This window comes from Balaenoptera physalus (genome assembly GCF_965194825.1).
Source record: "Balaenoptera physalus genome assembly, chromosome: 4".
Classification (NCBI taxonomy): domain Eukaryota; kingdom Metazoa; phylum Chordata; class Mammalia; order Artiodactyla; family Balaenopteridae; genus Balaenoptera; species Balaenoptera physalus.
Genome location: NC_138891.1, coordinates 111,185,066 through 111,199,784, shown reverse-complemented (window position 1 = coordinate 111,199,784; position 14,719 = coordinate 111,185,066). Strand labels below are relative to the sequence as shown.

Genomic DNA, 14,719 nt, shown 5'->3' with positions numbered 1-14,719 from the left:
TTTTTCTCTATATAACATCAACCGTGGATATATAGTGGTAAAAGTATGTTCAAACAGGTATGACAATAATATCCCTTCCCTCCTCTCCCCTCATCTCTCCTTCCCTTCCCTTAGCTTCCCTTCCTTCCCTTCCCCTCCTCTCCCCTCTCCTCTCCTTTTTTCTGTACAGCTCTTATCATCTTCTGTCACTCTGTATAATTCACTAATTTGTTATGTTTACTGTTCATTGTCTGCCTCTCCTGGCACATTATAAAGCTTATGAGGGCAGGAATTTTGTTTGTTTTGTTCCTGCTTTATCTTACCTGCCTGTAACTTACTTGGCATACAGGAGAAATTCAGTATATATATGTGGAAGAAAGGCAGGAAGGCCAAAAGGAGGGAAGGAAAGAATGGCTACCATTTGAAAGCATTATTAAGGTGAACCAATAAGAAATATATGATGGCAACACAGTGAGGTACATCAACAAATTAGTAAAATCCTTGAGTAAATTTTTTCTTTCTTCTCTTCCACTGGGGTTACATTTCCCCTAAACAATGAGACCTGGCTGAGAGTACCTGGGAGATGAAATCCAATCCATGCCTCCACTTACCATATCCTGAATCCTGATGTGACTTGTTCTTACCCGGAAGGAGAGCCTTTTCCTAATGAACACAGAGCCCAGTGTGGGCCAGCTATAGCCTTTGCAGCTACTCCTAATTTGCTATAATCTTTATTCTTGACCTGATATTCTGCCAATGCAACACAGGTTTTTCTTATTCATACTGTTGATTTGCCCTCCATTTAGTGTACTTTTTCCTATTAAAACAACTTTCTGATTCTTTTTTGCTTAAAGTCTTATTTCTGTCTTCAAGAGAGACACATTCCACTGATAACCTTCATTGTAGAATTCTATCAGATTAAATACTCAATGAATGAGGATTCCCCTTGCATACAGAACACAAGGCTTTTTTTTTTTTTCTGAAATAGAGATCAAACTTGCTATAGAATGAAAGATTAGTCACCATTTTTCACCCCTCCTGGCACCCACATTTTCCCCTTGGTTTTATCATGGTTAGAGTATTTCCCTGACCTTTGACTTAGGGCTCAGAGTTGTGATGTGCTTTGGCCAGTGGCACATTGATCGGAGTGATGCTGTGTTCTAAAAGGCCTCATGCATTTCCACTTGCCCTTTTGTACCTCTGCCATTGCCACAAATAAAACAAGGCTCAGAGAGCCTGCTGGTAAAGAGAGGGTGGAAGACATATAGAAGAGAGCCATTCTAGCTGACCCAAAGAACTGCCCTCTGGAGCAGATGAGCTCCAGCAGCCACAGGGGGAAGAAGATCCACCAGACAAGCCTCCACTCAATTAACCAACCTGTAGATTCATATGAATCATCAGTTTTGTTTCAAGCCCCTGAGTTTTGTGTTGGTTTGTTAGGCAGTATTTTTAGACAATGGCTAACTGAAACAAAAGCTAACTCTATTTTTTTGTGAACACCCCAAAGCAACATTTATACACAATTCATAAAACATATACCGTGTGTGACACCCAATACCAAGGCAAGATATTTGCCTGAAAGCAAGTATCTAGAGATAATTGAGACTTTGGGAAATGATGAAACTTTTGAATGAACTAAACTCTGGATACTCCATCTTACTCGCTACCTTATTAAGACAAATAGCTGAGTTTATTGCATTTTATAGGTAAACCTAGACTGAGAAAACCTTTGATTATTATGGTGTTCTTTCAGATGCATAAACATGTAAGAAGGACATCAAAAATATTCTCTTTTCATTATACTACAAACCCAAATTATAGCACTGTTAGCCTCTTCTAATAAATTCTTTTGATATACTCTGGCCCTCGAATTCAAGGTTATAAGGTTGTAGTTATTAACCATTATATTTCAGTTCTGTGATGCTGGGGGCTCTGCAAACTACATTTTTCCTTTACCAGCTATTTTCCTGTTAGTCCTGCCAATGGAGGGCACTAAAGTTGCTGAACAGCAGTGAAGAGAGAAGGTACTTGCTTCTTCCAGGGGTCTAACTTCTGTCAACCTCATCTCAATAGTAGCATCTAAACTCTGAAGTAGCTGTTGGTTCCAGTTTCTTGCTTTCTTCCTTGTTCTTAGAACCAACCTCATGGCATTTGTTTGGAGAAACTAGCAACAATCTGGTAACACCTCTTATCCAGGTTAGCAGGACACCTTCTTTGACCTCTTAAGATACCAGTCATAGTCAGAGGTTCTCACTTCTGAGAGCTCTACCTCACAGCTTCTCAAAGCATCTTCTCTAGTGTCCTGATAACATCAATCTCTTCCTCTGTTCCTCGAATTCTAAGGGTGATAGATGCTTCCTTTTCTTACTATCTCTGTGTTAATCCAGTGTGCCCTTTTTGGCTGTTCATTCTTCCAATAACTCTAAACAATTCCTATATTAGATTCTTTCTGTTGAACTAACTAGTGTGTTTTCCGTTTGCTGGCTGTACTCTGATGATATGGTACGCAATTTAAATGTCAAACTCCTTAAAGACTAGGCCTTTTGACTTGCTTTTTTGCCTTCTCTGCCCAGCTCATAGCTTGCTATAGAAATGCTTGTTCTATGTATAGTCACAGAAGATTTCCCAGGCCCCATATTCTGATCACTAGGCATCTGTTTTACATCGTTTGTACCTAATACATTTTGATGTCTATTGGCTTAGTCATGTTAAGTGGTTCATTTGCACTATTCCCCTCATCAGACACTGAGATCTAATTGTCATGCTCTCTGCATCCTTCCAATTGTTTCTCTCTGACATGTTGTCATTATTTGGCTCATTTCTATCCTCAGGGAACAATGTAGCATCCTCATCCTCATCAGCCACTTGATGAGACTGAACAGTGTCAATGACAGCCTGCCTCTCACTTGAGTTTTCATTATCTGCCTCCAATTTGGCAAAACTTCCCTTTGCAAGTGTTGATGTGGGGCTTTCACATTAGGCCTATTAGTTTTAAGTAAGGGGTGGCCGTGGCCAGTTCTAGTCTAGTTCCCTTGTGCCTCCTTTCCTCTTAGCGTTCCACTGGTCATTATTAACTTATAACACACTACTGTGTAATAAAATCTGTAATTAGTGCTGAGAAAACAGCTAAGAAGCAATGTCTGAGACTTCCTTCAGCATTCACTGCACTGTTTTACAAAATCTCAAAATTTTTTCCATAGGTCAAGCCAGCCCTGAGGTTTATTGGCTCTTCTTTTCCATTATTTCTTCACACATATATTGTTGGTTCTGCATATTGTCACTGAATCAGAGTCCTCCACATGCCATGGTAGAATTTGGTATTGACTACAAGGTTCAGAGATGAAGTTTTTTCACTTTTTGGTTTTTTTACCCCAAACTAACAAGATGAATGGTGATTTGTATATCTCAAGAAAATTTCTCCTAAAGCATTAGCTTGAAATGTTATCCATGTCAAATGTCTATGCACTTTTGCCATTTATTTTCCAAGTATAAAACACTTGGTAGCAGCCTCTGAAGAGAACTATTTGTTATTGCATCCTATTTCTAATGCTATGAGTTCTTTGGAAGACAGGAAAGCAAACAACCAAAGTGAATTGGAATTGAACTGAGTGCAACACTCAGGACATTTTCAAAGTGGATTTCTAAATTCAAAAAAATGTATCTATACCCACAGTTTTTTTCCTTCCTTCCTTCTTTCCTTCCTTTCTTTTTCTTTCTTTCTTTCTTTCTTTCTTTCTTTCTTTCTTTCTTTCTTTCTTTCTTTCTTTCTTTCTTTCTTTCTTTCTTTCTTTTCCTTCCTTCCTTCCTTCTTTCTTTCTTTTTTTCTTTCTTTCCTTCATCAGCTACATTCCATGGAATCTGACTTTTATACCTGCCATCATGTATGACTGAATAGTAACCAAATGGAAGAAAACATTGAAAAGGGGGTGGGGAGTCTTATTTTAGTAACAGAAAATGTAAATTCAGAATTTTGATGTATTTATTTTAGTTGTTTCACCTACGGAAGATCCCTGTCCTTTCCCTTTCTCCAAGGAAATTTAATGGCTACTGGCTGGTAATCAGACATAAGTTTACAAAATACTAGATATTGTTTTAGGGAAAAGTTTGGACGGGTAGTGATTTAGGGAAGAAAACAGGTAGAAGGTGAAATTCTGAAGACCAGAAGTTTCACTGAATAAAATTTGTAATGAAGAAGACTGGTTGAAAAGCAAGAACTATTTCCCATGAATTTTTTCAAACTGCTGAGAAAGTATGCTATCACCATTTTCCCTGCCATGTCTTTTTTGTTTCCTACTTAGAGGCAGGATGTTAAGGAGTGCAGGATCAATGCAATAATGATGTAAATAACGTATAGTATCTTCTTCTGGCTCAAAGAGTGGTGGCATTTCTGGAAGGAAGAAAACTGGGTCAGACAGTGCATGTATTCGAGGTGACCCACAAAGGACAGTGCTGAACGTTTCCATATCTGGAGGCTTTTTCTGGGTCAAAAGAATGCACTTTGCCTTTGCTTCAGGCAACTTGAGCCAGCTGGACTCCATCCAGGAAGATAATGCTGACAAATCCCAGGGAAGCAAGAAGCAGCAGCTCCTCTCTCACTGTATGCTATGTGATATCACCATCTCTTCTAAAAGTCTCGTTGTCCACTTGACATGTAGTAATAACTAAACCATACATGTCTGTGTTTGTTAGAGGCCAAATAGTAGCCTTGAGTATTGAGTCAGAAGTTTCTGCACCTACAGGTGACCCAGCATACTCTATAAAGCACTTCTATCTATGAAGGATTAAAATCATCTCTTAATTCTTAGTGGAGAGTGAAAAAGGATTTATGGGACACCTACTATGAACTAGCCCTTGTTCTATGTACTTATATATATGCTCACTTAATGCTAAGAATGACAATTATTTGTTTTGTAGATCAACAAACTGAATATTGGGATCATTAAGAAGAATTCTGGAATGAAGCTCCTGTTATCCTTAGTTGAGAGAAGAAGAAAGTGAACTTAATTTGTGTCCTAGGAAATATGAGCATGAATATAGATGATAGTATTATTTTTAATAGAGAAAAACAGCCCTGTAAACTACTCAAGTGCAAGAAGTTTAAGTAAGTTGGTTTTGGTATATATATATCTCCAATGGAATACTGTAAAGCAATGGATATAAATAAAATACATCTATACCTATCAACATGGATAACCCTCAAAAACATGATGTTGAATGAAAATTTCTAAAAACAGAAAAATATGATTCTATTAATATGGAAAATACATAAAATGAAAAAAATATATTATTTAGGAACACAAAGATATGTTGTAAAACTGCAAAGGAAAACAAAAAAATAATAGATTAAAAAATTCCTCTGGAGTAGGGAGAGGGATTTGGGAAAAGATATTCAGGAAGCTGGATAAAATTCTGTTTCTTAAACTGTATGGTGGATACCTAGGAGTACAATTTTATTATTGTTTTAAACTGTACAGATTCATTATATACACTCTTTATGCATGAGGCAAAAAAAGGACAAGAAAATAAAGACAAAGTAATCAACTTATAATATGATAAATTCAGAGCCCTGTCCACCATGCTATAACAGCCATGAATGATGTCCAAAATTCTGTTTACTTCCACATATAAGCAGAAATCTTTGTTAAGACACTAAACAAGAGATATGGAGGACTGAGTATAAGAAACAGTGTATATAAATGCATACAGGAAAGTTTATCCAAGATATATAAAGAAATCATAAAACTCAATAGAATAAAGCCAAACAATCCTATTAAAAATTGGGCAGAGGATCCCACTACTGGGCATATATCCTGAGAAAACCATAATTCAAAAAGATACATGTACCACAATGTTCACTGCAGCTCTTTTTACAATATCTAGGACATGGAAACAACCTAAGTGTCCATCGACAGATGAATGGATAAAGAAGATGTGGCACATATATACAATGGAATATTAGCCATAAAAAGGAACAAAATTGAGTTATTAGTAGTGAGGTGGATGGACCTAGAGACTGTCATACAGGGTGAAGTAAGTCAGAAAGAGAAAAACAAATACTGTATGCTAATGCATATATATGGAATCTAAAAAAACGGTATTGATGAACCTAGTGGCAGGGCAGGAATAAAGACGCAGATGTAGAGAACAGACTTGAGGACACAGCGGGGGGTGGGGAGGGGAAGCTGGGACGAATTGAGAGAGTAGCATTGACTTGTATACACTACCAAATGTAAAATGGATGGCTAGTGGGAAACTGCTGCATAGCACAGGGAGATCAGCTCAATGCTTTGCGATGACCTAGAGGGGTGGGATAGGGAGGGTGGGAGGGAGGCTCAAGAGGGAGGGGATATGGGGATATATGTATACATATAGCTGATTCACTTTGTTGTACAGCCAAAACTAACACAACATTGTAAAGCAATTATACTTCAATAAAGATATAAAAAAAAATTGGGCAGAGGAACTTAATAGACATTTTTCCAAAGAAGACATACAGATAGCCAACAGGTATATGAAAAGATGCTCAGCATCACTAATCATCAGGGAAATGCAAATTAAAACCACAATGAGATATCATCTCACATCTGTTAGAATGGCTATTTTCAAAAAGACAAGAGATAACAAGTATTGGTGAGGATGCAGAGAAAAGAGAACCTTTGTACACTGTTGGTAGGAATGTAAATTGGTGCAACTACTATGGAAAAGAGTATGAAGGTTTCTCAAAAAATTAAAAATAGAACTACCATATGACCCAACAATTCCACTTCTGGGTATTTATTCAAAGGAAACAAAAACATTAACTTGAAAAGATATCTGCACTTCCATGTTCATTGTGGCATTATTTACATAGTTGAGATATGGAAACAACCTAAGTGTTCATTGATGGATGAATGAATAAGTGGAATATTATCCAGCCATAAAAAAGAATAAAATCTTGTCATTTGAGAAAACATGGATGGACCTTGAGGGCATTATGCTAAGTGAAATAAGTGAGGCAGAGAAAGATAAATACCCTATGATCTCATTTATATATGGAATCTAAAAAAGAAGCCAAAAACCAAAAATTGAACTTATAGACACAGAGAACAGACTGGTGGTTGCCAGAGGTGGGATGGGTGGATGAAATGGGTGAAGGGGGTCAAAAGCTATAAACTTCCAGTTATAAAATAAATAAGTTGTGGGGCAGTTAATGTACAGCATGGTGACTATAGTTAATAATACTGTAGTGTATATTTGAAAAGTTGCTAAGAAAGTGGATCTTAAAAGTTCTCATCATGAGAAAAAATATTGCAACTGTGTAGCAATGGGTGTTAAGTAGACTTATTTTGTAATCATTTCACAATATATACATATATTGAATTATTATGTTGTACACCTGAAACTAATATAATGTTGTATGTCAATTAAATCTCAATTAAAAAAGAGAAAGTATAGATTTTATTTTCAACCCTGGCCCTAGCTTGTTCATTCACTTGACTTCTCATTTAGCCCCTTTGTTAGTTCACATTCTATAGACGCTGTGTATTAGTGTCCTTCAAACACTTATAATCCAAATGAGAATTTAAAAGATTTACCGAGATGTATTGAATGACCCTTGCCCCAAATCTCTAGATATAGGTAAATAAATTATAATAATGGTTTAAAGACTGGAAATAAATTGGTGGTGAATGAAATTATAGGGTTAAGTTTCTGGAGCACATTGCAGTACTATAAGCATAATTATAATCTCTTGTTTTAGATAATAATTCAGAAGGCAAAGTCTGTTATAATTCTTTTTGAATTGTTCCCGGTAGTTATAACATTTTGAATGCTAAAATGGAAAGATTGTCTTTATGGCAATTTCTATTTTTTATTTAGGAAAAGCACTTGAGATTATTTTAATGGGAGAGAAAATTAAAGATTATTTTGACAGTTTTGGTACACCTACAAACAAAGCAATGGTGATAAAATGGGAATTATTTGTCTTGAACCAGCGTTATAGAAGAGCTTTGGGCTAAGAATCAGCAGATCTATTATTTAGTCCCTGCTTTGTCACAAATTCCCTGTCTGAATCATCACTATGAAAGTTTTGGGGAGAAAATTGCCTCCAAAGTCCTGTTCACTCTTGTTGATCTTTTCTCCAAAGCATGCCATGCTTACCAGATGATTTTTCCCCTCTTTAACCCCAGAATGTGATCTTTTCTGCTTGGTGCTCTGTCCTGGAGGCCAGCTCTGCTCTTTCCATTACGGGCACAGGCAGGTGCCCCCAGCCCTCTCCTATCGTGATTGGCTGGGAGCCTGGAACCATAAAATGGCGCCCGTACCTCTGTTTCTACAAAGCTGCTGGGCCGTTTCCGCTTTGCAGCTGCCTGTCTTGAATGCCAAGTTCTAGTTGCGAGTGCTGACTGGCCACCTGGCCAGGGCCATGCAGCCAGCTGCCACTTACAGCTTGAGGCTAATATATAAGCATTCTGATGCCTAACCTCAGCCTTCTCTGAACTCACTTCTGCTCCCAGTTCTTTTTCTCAGTGAGAGTTAAATCAGGGTTGATTCCTTTCTTCTTCCCTCATGTGCTTCCTTCTTCCTTTCCTTTCTGTGTAAAACAAATATTTGCAAATTGCCTATCAAGTGCTCAGCATTGTGTGAGGATAGAGTCTTTTATTTATATCTATGCAAATATGTGAGAATGGAGGTTTCACATGCAGGGAAAAGTGAAGTAAAGTCTCTCAAACATAAAAAAAGAAAAAGAAAAAGTTACCAAATTCCATTCCCGTAACTAACAAAATTTCATTTCCCCATCGTTCTTGGAAGTCACCTGCTCCCAAATGTTGCTTGGTGCATTTAAATGCTATTCAACAATCGCAGCTGACAGTTGTTGGCTGACTGTTTCTGACATAGCTCATACCTCTCTCACGATGTTTTTGTTTTGGTATACAGGCAGAGCCGTGTATCCGACAGTTAACCTAATATATTTGTTATTCTCTTGGGTGCCTTTTTGCAGCTAAAAATGATTCCATGTTGTTTCCTAATGGGAATTTTGGTCCAACACTGAGTGGTAGTAGCTGGTCAATCCTTAGGTTTAACCCCTCAGCATCTCCTCTTTGCTTTTAAGAGCTCGTTGGACAAAAACCAAGGTAGCAGTTAGAATCCAGAGGAGCCCAGGGGGAGATGTTTATGAATGCATGGTGAGAGCATATCTGATAATTCCTATATTGGTGTTTCAAATTCTCCCCTGGTCTTTGTGAGTATCTTGACAATTAGAAGAAAATATTACCTCCTAAAAATTGCATCTTCATTTCAAACTAAAGAACTAAAAAAATACTTAATTTTATGGAAGTTGGATGAACTTTTATCTATCTTTTCTTTTTCTTTCTTTCTTTCTTTCTTTCTTTCTTTCTTTCTTTCTTTCTTTCTTTCTTTCTTTCTTTCTTTCATCTTTCTCTAATAAAGCTTATTGGTAGAAATATAAATAACTAGTTCTGGAATGTTTTGCCATCTGACCTATTTTCTTCATAATCAGACGACACACCTTTCCTATTAGTGTCAAATCCTCTGCCCTGGGCTGATCTTGGCTTTGAGATCTTAAATCATAGACTCATCAAGTGTACATTGGGACTGAAGCCAAGACCTTTATAAAATGTGAAATAAATGCAATAGTTTCCAGATAAAAGTGCATCCTCAAATGCTTATCACTACATATCTCTGATCAGAATAAACAAATTTACAAATACATGTAGTAATATATGTTGCAGTATATGTCTTTTAATGAAGTCATACTTTCAGATGAATTTTTTCATACTTTAAATCTTCACAGTGACATTGACCTGAATGTGCGGGCCCACTGGAGAAGAACAAAGGGTTTATACAGTCTGTGCCAACATTGTTTCTTTCTAAAGTGATGCTGTAGAAAGATGCAAACGGATATATTTAGACCCCACAGTCTCATTTCTCTTAATAAAAGAGCATTACCAAAGCCAACCACACTGCTTTGTGACATAATGGGTAGGGGGCTGACATGCCCACACAAACAGGGGCATCAAGGGGCTGCTTCAGGGTTTTGATTTCTTGCCAAATACTGAATAATCTTATAATCAAATGTGCAGCAATAAGAGACCCAGCCAGGAGGATTAAGGACTAAGTATCTATTGGACTGCCTGATCTCTTTGTTCTTCAGGTTTAGAGTAGGATAAATGAAAAGGGGGAGGCCAAGAGGGAGTGGTTTAATATAAAATAAATTGTCTAAAAGGGATCAGTGAAAGCAGGATTTTCGATGGGTCGAAGAGTGAGCTAGCTGATTTTTTATTTAAAACTAAGACAGGATAGAGGCATGGGGATAAAGTAGGAAATCAGATAAGAAAAACAAAGGATGCAGGCATATTGGCCTTAAATAGTCTTTTTCTGTTTCTGAGATTTCTTATGTTCTTGTGCTCTGAGCCAGGATCAATTGAGATTAATCAGTTGTATAGAAAGCATTGTGATCGCATTGCAGGTTTTTAAAGTTTAAATTTGTTTATTGAGCACAATTTGGTTAGCATCAGGTGCTGAAGTTATAGACACCAACACTAGCATAGAAATTACTTTATTTAGCTCCCAGTTGTAAGTTTCTATAGCAACTGGGTCCTATACCAGAAAGCTGAGATTCTGGAGCTCAAGTGATTCAGTCAGAGACGGCAATATCATATCTGGGGGCACTTACTCCCTTTTGCCATTTTCTCCCTCTGTTTTGCGAGAAGTTTCTTCAGTGTGGCTGTCTGCTTAGTCATACTTTTAATTACACCTTTTGCTCTGAACCTTCTTCTCTTGGCAGCAGTAGAAAGTGTCTATTTCGATTGTATTTTGATTTCCATTGACTAGTTAGTATGTTGAGCAGAGGAGGTGGATGTGATCTGCTTTAAATACAGTTGAAAATTCTGAATAGTGAGGAAAGTGTCCATAGTGCCAAGTTTAGTTAGCCACTCCCGGCAGAAATTAGGATGTTAATTCAAAAAGGAAACCTAATCAAATTTCTACATTATGCTTTCATTCTATTCATAAATGCAATGTCATGATCCTTTTAAATATATAGAATGTCCCTTATGAAGTGTTTTTTTTTTTAAATTTTAAGTAAACATATACTTGGAAGAAAATTGATTTTATTTTTGTGTTTTACAAATGAACATTTTTATTGTAACAAATAGGCATTTTCTGGAGAGGCTTGTTATGGTCGAAGTAATATTTTATGATGGTAGTTTAGCCAATACTGCAGAAATGCTTAGGGAAGAATAATTACATCTGGGTTCCAGTTGTGAGAATAATCACTACATTAAAAAGAAATAAACATAGTAGCATTCCCTCTGTCCATGTTTTTGAATGGTTCTGATCCAAACATATACAGTTAAATAGATAGACAGATAAAACCTAGATAAAATAAACCCACACATGAAATGCATATTTTAAATAATGTCATTTTTTTGATAAGACTCCCTGTTTTAGAAGAACTGGCTTTTGATATTTGAAATAATCACTAACTGGTTTAAAGACTAGTTAGCAGAAGAGTGCTTGTCATGTAACACATGACATAGAATTTGTTTGGAGAATGACAAGAATACACCATAAAAACAAGAATTCTACATGTGCCCCGATAAAACAAAACAAAACAAAAGATTTCCACTAAATGTTCACATTTATTGCTAACTTGGGCCTATTAACATTTAGAAAATACAGTTTCTAAGAGGCAGCTGCTAGAGATTGGCCAATTATAATTCACAATTCAAAGAGAAAATCTTATTTGACTCTAAAATTCTGTGCTTGTTTTCTCCTTTCATGAATTATCACATAGCCAAAGCACAGTGTGTGTGAGACGAAGGATAAAACAGACTTGCTTCCTGTCTGTAAAAATGCATCACCTTAGATGACCTTAGTTCTTTTTGCACTAAATAAGGAATTTACTTCTTCTAATTTTACAACCGATTTAATTATAATAAAAACAATTGTGTGAATGAAATAGATTGTGATTATCTATCTCTGTTTTCAGTTTCTATGAGGAATCTTGAAATGTCACCAGTTCTGTAGGAGGGTGTTTGAGTCATTTATTACAGTGTGCGTCCTATATTGTGATATATCCAAAAGTCATATCAGACCAATGCTTGGTCTCCCAGACAAGCAGTTTTCAGAGCTGTGTTACAATTCTGAGTGATAATTGTTCTTTTTTCCCCCTAAATTTATTTATTTATTTATTTATTTATTTGTGGCTGTGTTGGGTCTTTGTTGCTGTGTGGCTTTCTCTAGTTGTGGTGAGTGGGGGCTACTCTTCATTGCGGTGCGGTGCGCGGGCTTATTACGGTGGCTTCTCTTGTGGAGCACAGGCTCTAGGTGCGTGGGCTTCAGTAGCTGTGGCACGTGAGCTCAGTAGTTGTGGTGCACGGGCTTAGTTGCTCCGCGGCATGTGGGATCTTCCCGGACCGGCCTTGAACCCGTGTCCCCTGTATTGGCAGGTGGATTCTTTTTGTGTGTGTGTGATTTAAATGAATATTTAAATAGGACAGTCCTTCCGGATTTTGTTTACATCTGGCTAATTATCTTGTTTCTTTTTTCACACCTGACTGGTCCTAGGACCTTCCCCAAGATGCGTGCACAACTTTTTTTTTTTAATTAATTAATTTTAAAAATATGTTTTATTTTTTGAATTTTATTTTATTCTTTTATAAAACAGGTTCTTATTAGTTATCTATTTTATACATATTAGTATATATATGTCAACACCAATCTCCAAATTCATCCCACCACCACCAGCCCCCCCACCCCACTTTCCCCACTTTGGGTCCACATGTTTGTTATCTACATCTGTGTTTCTATTTCTGCCTTGCACACCAGTTCATCTGTACCATTTTTCTAGATTCCACATATATATGTTAATATATGATATTTGTTTTTCTCTTTCTGACTTACTTCACTCTGTATGACAGTCTCTAGGTCAATCCACGTCTCTACAATGACCCAATTTCATTCCTTTCTATGATTGAGTAATATTGCATTGTATATATGTACCACTTCTTCTTTATCCATTCATCTGTCGATGGGCATTTAGGTTGCTTCCATGGCATGGCTATTGTAATAGTGCTGCAATGAACATTGGGGTGCATGTGTATCTTTTTTTTTTTAACATCTTTATTGGAGTATAATTTCTTTACGATGTTGTGTTAGTTTCTGCTGTATAACAAAGTGAATCAGCTATATGTACACATGTATCCCCATATCCCCTCCCTCTTGCATCTCCCTCCCACCCTACCTATCCCACCCCTCTAGGTGGATGAAAAGCACCGAGCTGATCTCCCTGTGCGATGCAGCTGCTTCCCACTAGCTATCTATTTTACATTTGGTAGTGTATATATGTAAATGCTACTCCCTCACTTCGTCCCAGCTTACCCTTCCCCCTCCCTGTATCCTCAAGTCCATTCTCTACATCTGCATCTTTATTCCTGTCCTGCCCCTAGGTTCATCAGAACCATTTTTTATTTTTTTTAGAATACATATATATGTGTTAGCATACGGTATTTGGTTTTCTCTTTCTGACTTACTTCACTCTGTATGACAGACTCTAGGTCCATCCACCTCACTACTAATAACTCAATTTCATTTCTTTTTATGGCTGAGTAATATTCCATTGTATATATGTGCCACATCTTCTTTATCCATTCATCTGTCAATGGGCACTTAGGCTGCTTCCATGTTCTGGCTATTGTAAATAGTGCTACAATGAACATTGTGGTACATGACTCTTTTTGAATTATGGTTTTCTCAGGGTATATGCCCAGTAGTGGGATTGCTGGGTCATATGGTGGTTCTAATTTTCGGTTTTTAAGGAACCTCCATACTGTTCTCCATAGTGGCTATATCAATTTCCATTCCCACGAAGAGTGCAAGAGGGTTCCCTTTTCTCCATACCCTCTCCAGCACTTGTTGTTTCTAGATTTTTTGATGATGGCCATTCTCACTGGTGTGAGGTGATACCTCATTGTAGTTTTGATTTTTATTTCTCTAATGATTAGTGATGTTGAGCCTCTTTTCTTGTGATTTTTGGCCATCTGTATATGTTCTTTGGAGAAATGTCTATTTAGGTCTTCTGCACATTTTTGGATTGGGTTGTTTGTTTTTTTGATATTGAGCTGTATGAGCTGCTTGTATATTTTGTAGTTCATCCTTTGTCAGTTGCTTCGTTTGCAATTATTTTCTCCCATTCTGAGGGTTGTCTTTTCATCTTGTTTATGGTTTCCTTTGCTGTGCAAAAGCTTTAAAGTTTCATTAGGTCCCATTTGTTTATTTTTGTTTTTATTTCCATTTCTATAGGAGGTGGGTCAAAAAGGCTTTTGCTGTGATTTATAACATAGAGTGTTCTGCCTATGTTTTCCTCTAAGAGTTTTATAGTGTCTGGCCTTACATTTAGGTCTTTAATCCATTTTGAGTTTATTTTTGTTTATGGTGTTAGGGAGTGTTCTAATTTCATTCTTTTACATGTAGCTGTCCAGTTTTCCTAGGACCACTTATTGAAGGGGCTGTCTTTTCTCCATTGTATATTCTTGCCTCCTTTATCAAAGATAAGGTGACCATATGTGCATGGGTTTATCTCTGGGCTTTCTATCCTGTTCCACTGATATATATTTCTGTTTTTGTGCCAGGAGCATACTGTCTTGATTACTGTAGCTTTGTTGTATAGTCTGAAGTCAGGGAGTCTGATTCCTCCAGTTCCGTTTTTCTTTCTCAAGATTGCTTTGGCTATTCGGGG

General features: G+C 37.1%; 1 long non-coding RNA gene across 6 annotated transcripts in view; it reads left to right on the top strand.

The window, feature by feature from the left end:
- LOC309660134 overlaps window positions 1–12,175 on the top strand; it is a 242,950-nt gene extending 230,775 nt beyond the window's left edge. For all 6 annotated transcript variants that reach the window (XR_014263177.1, XR_014263178.1, XR_014263179.1 and 3 more), the window contains one exon: window positions 4,894–12,175. This is a non-coding gene — a long non-coding RNA (uncharacterized lncRNA). The remainder of the gene's footprint in view (window positions 1–4,893) is intronic.
- The last annotated feature ends 2,544 nt before the right edge of the window (window positions 12,176–14,719 follow it).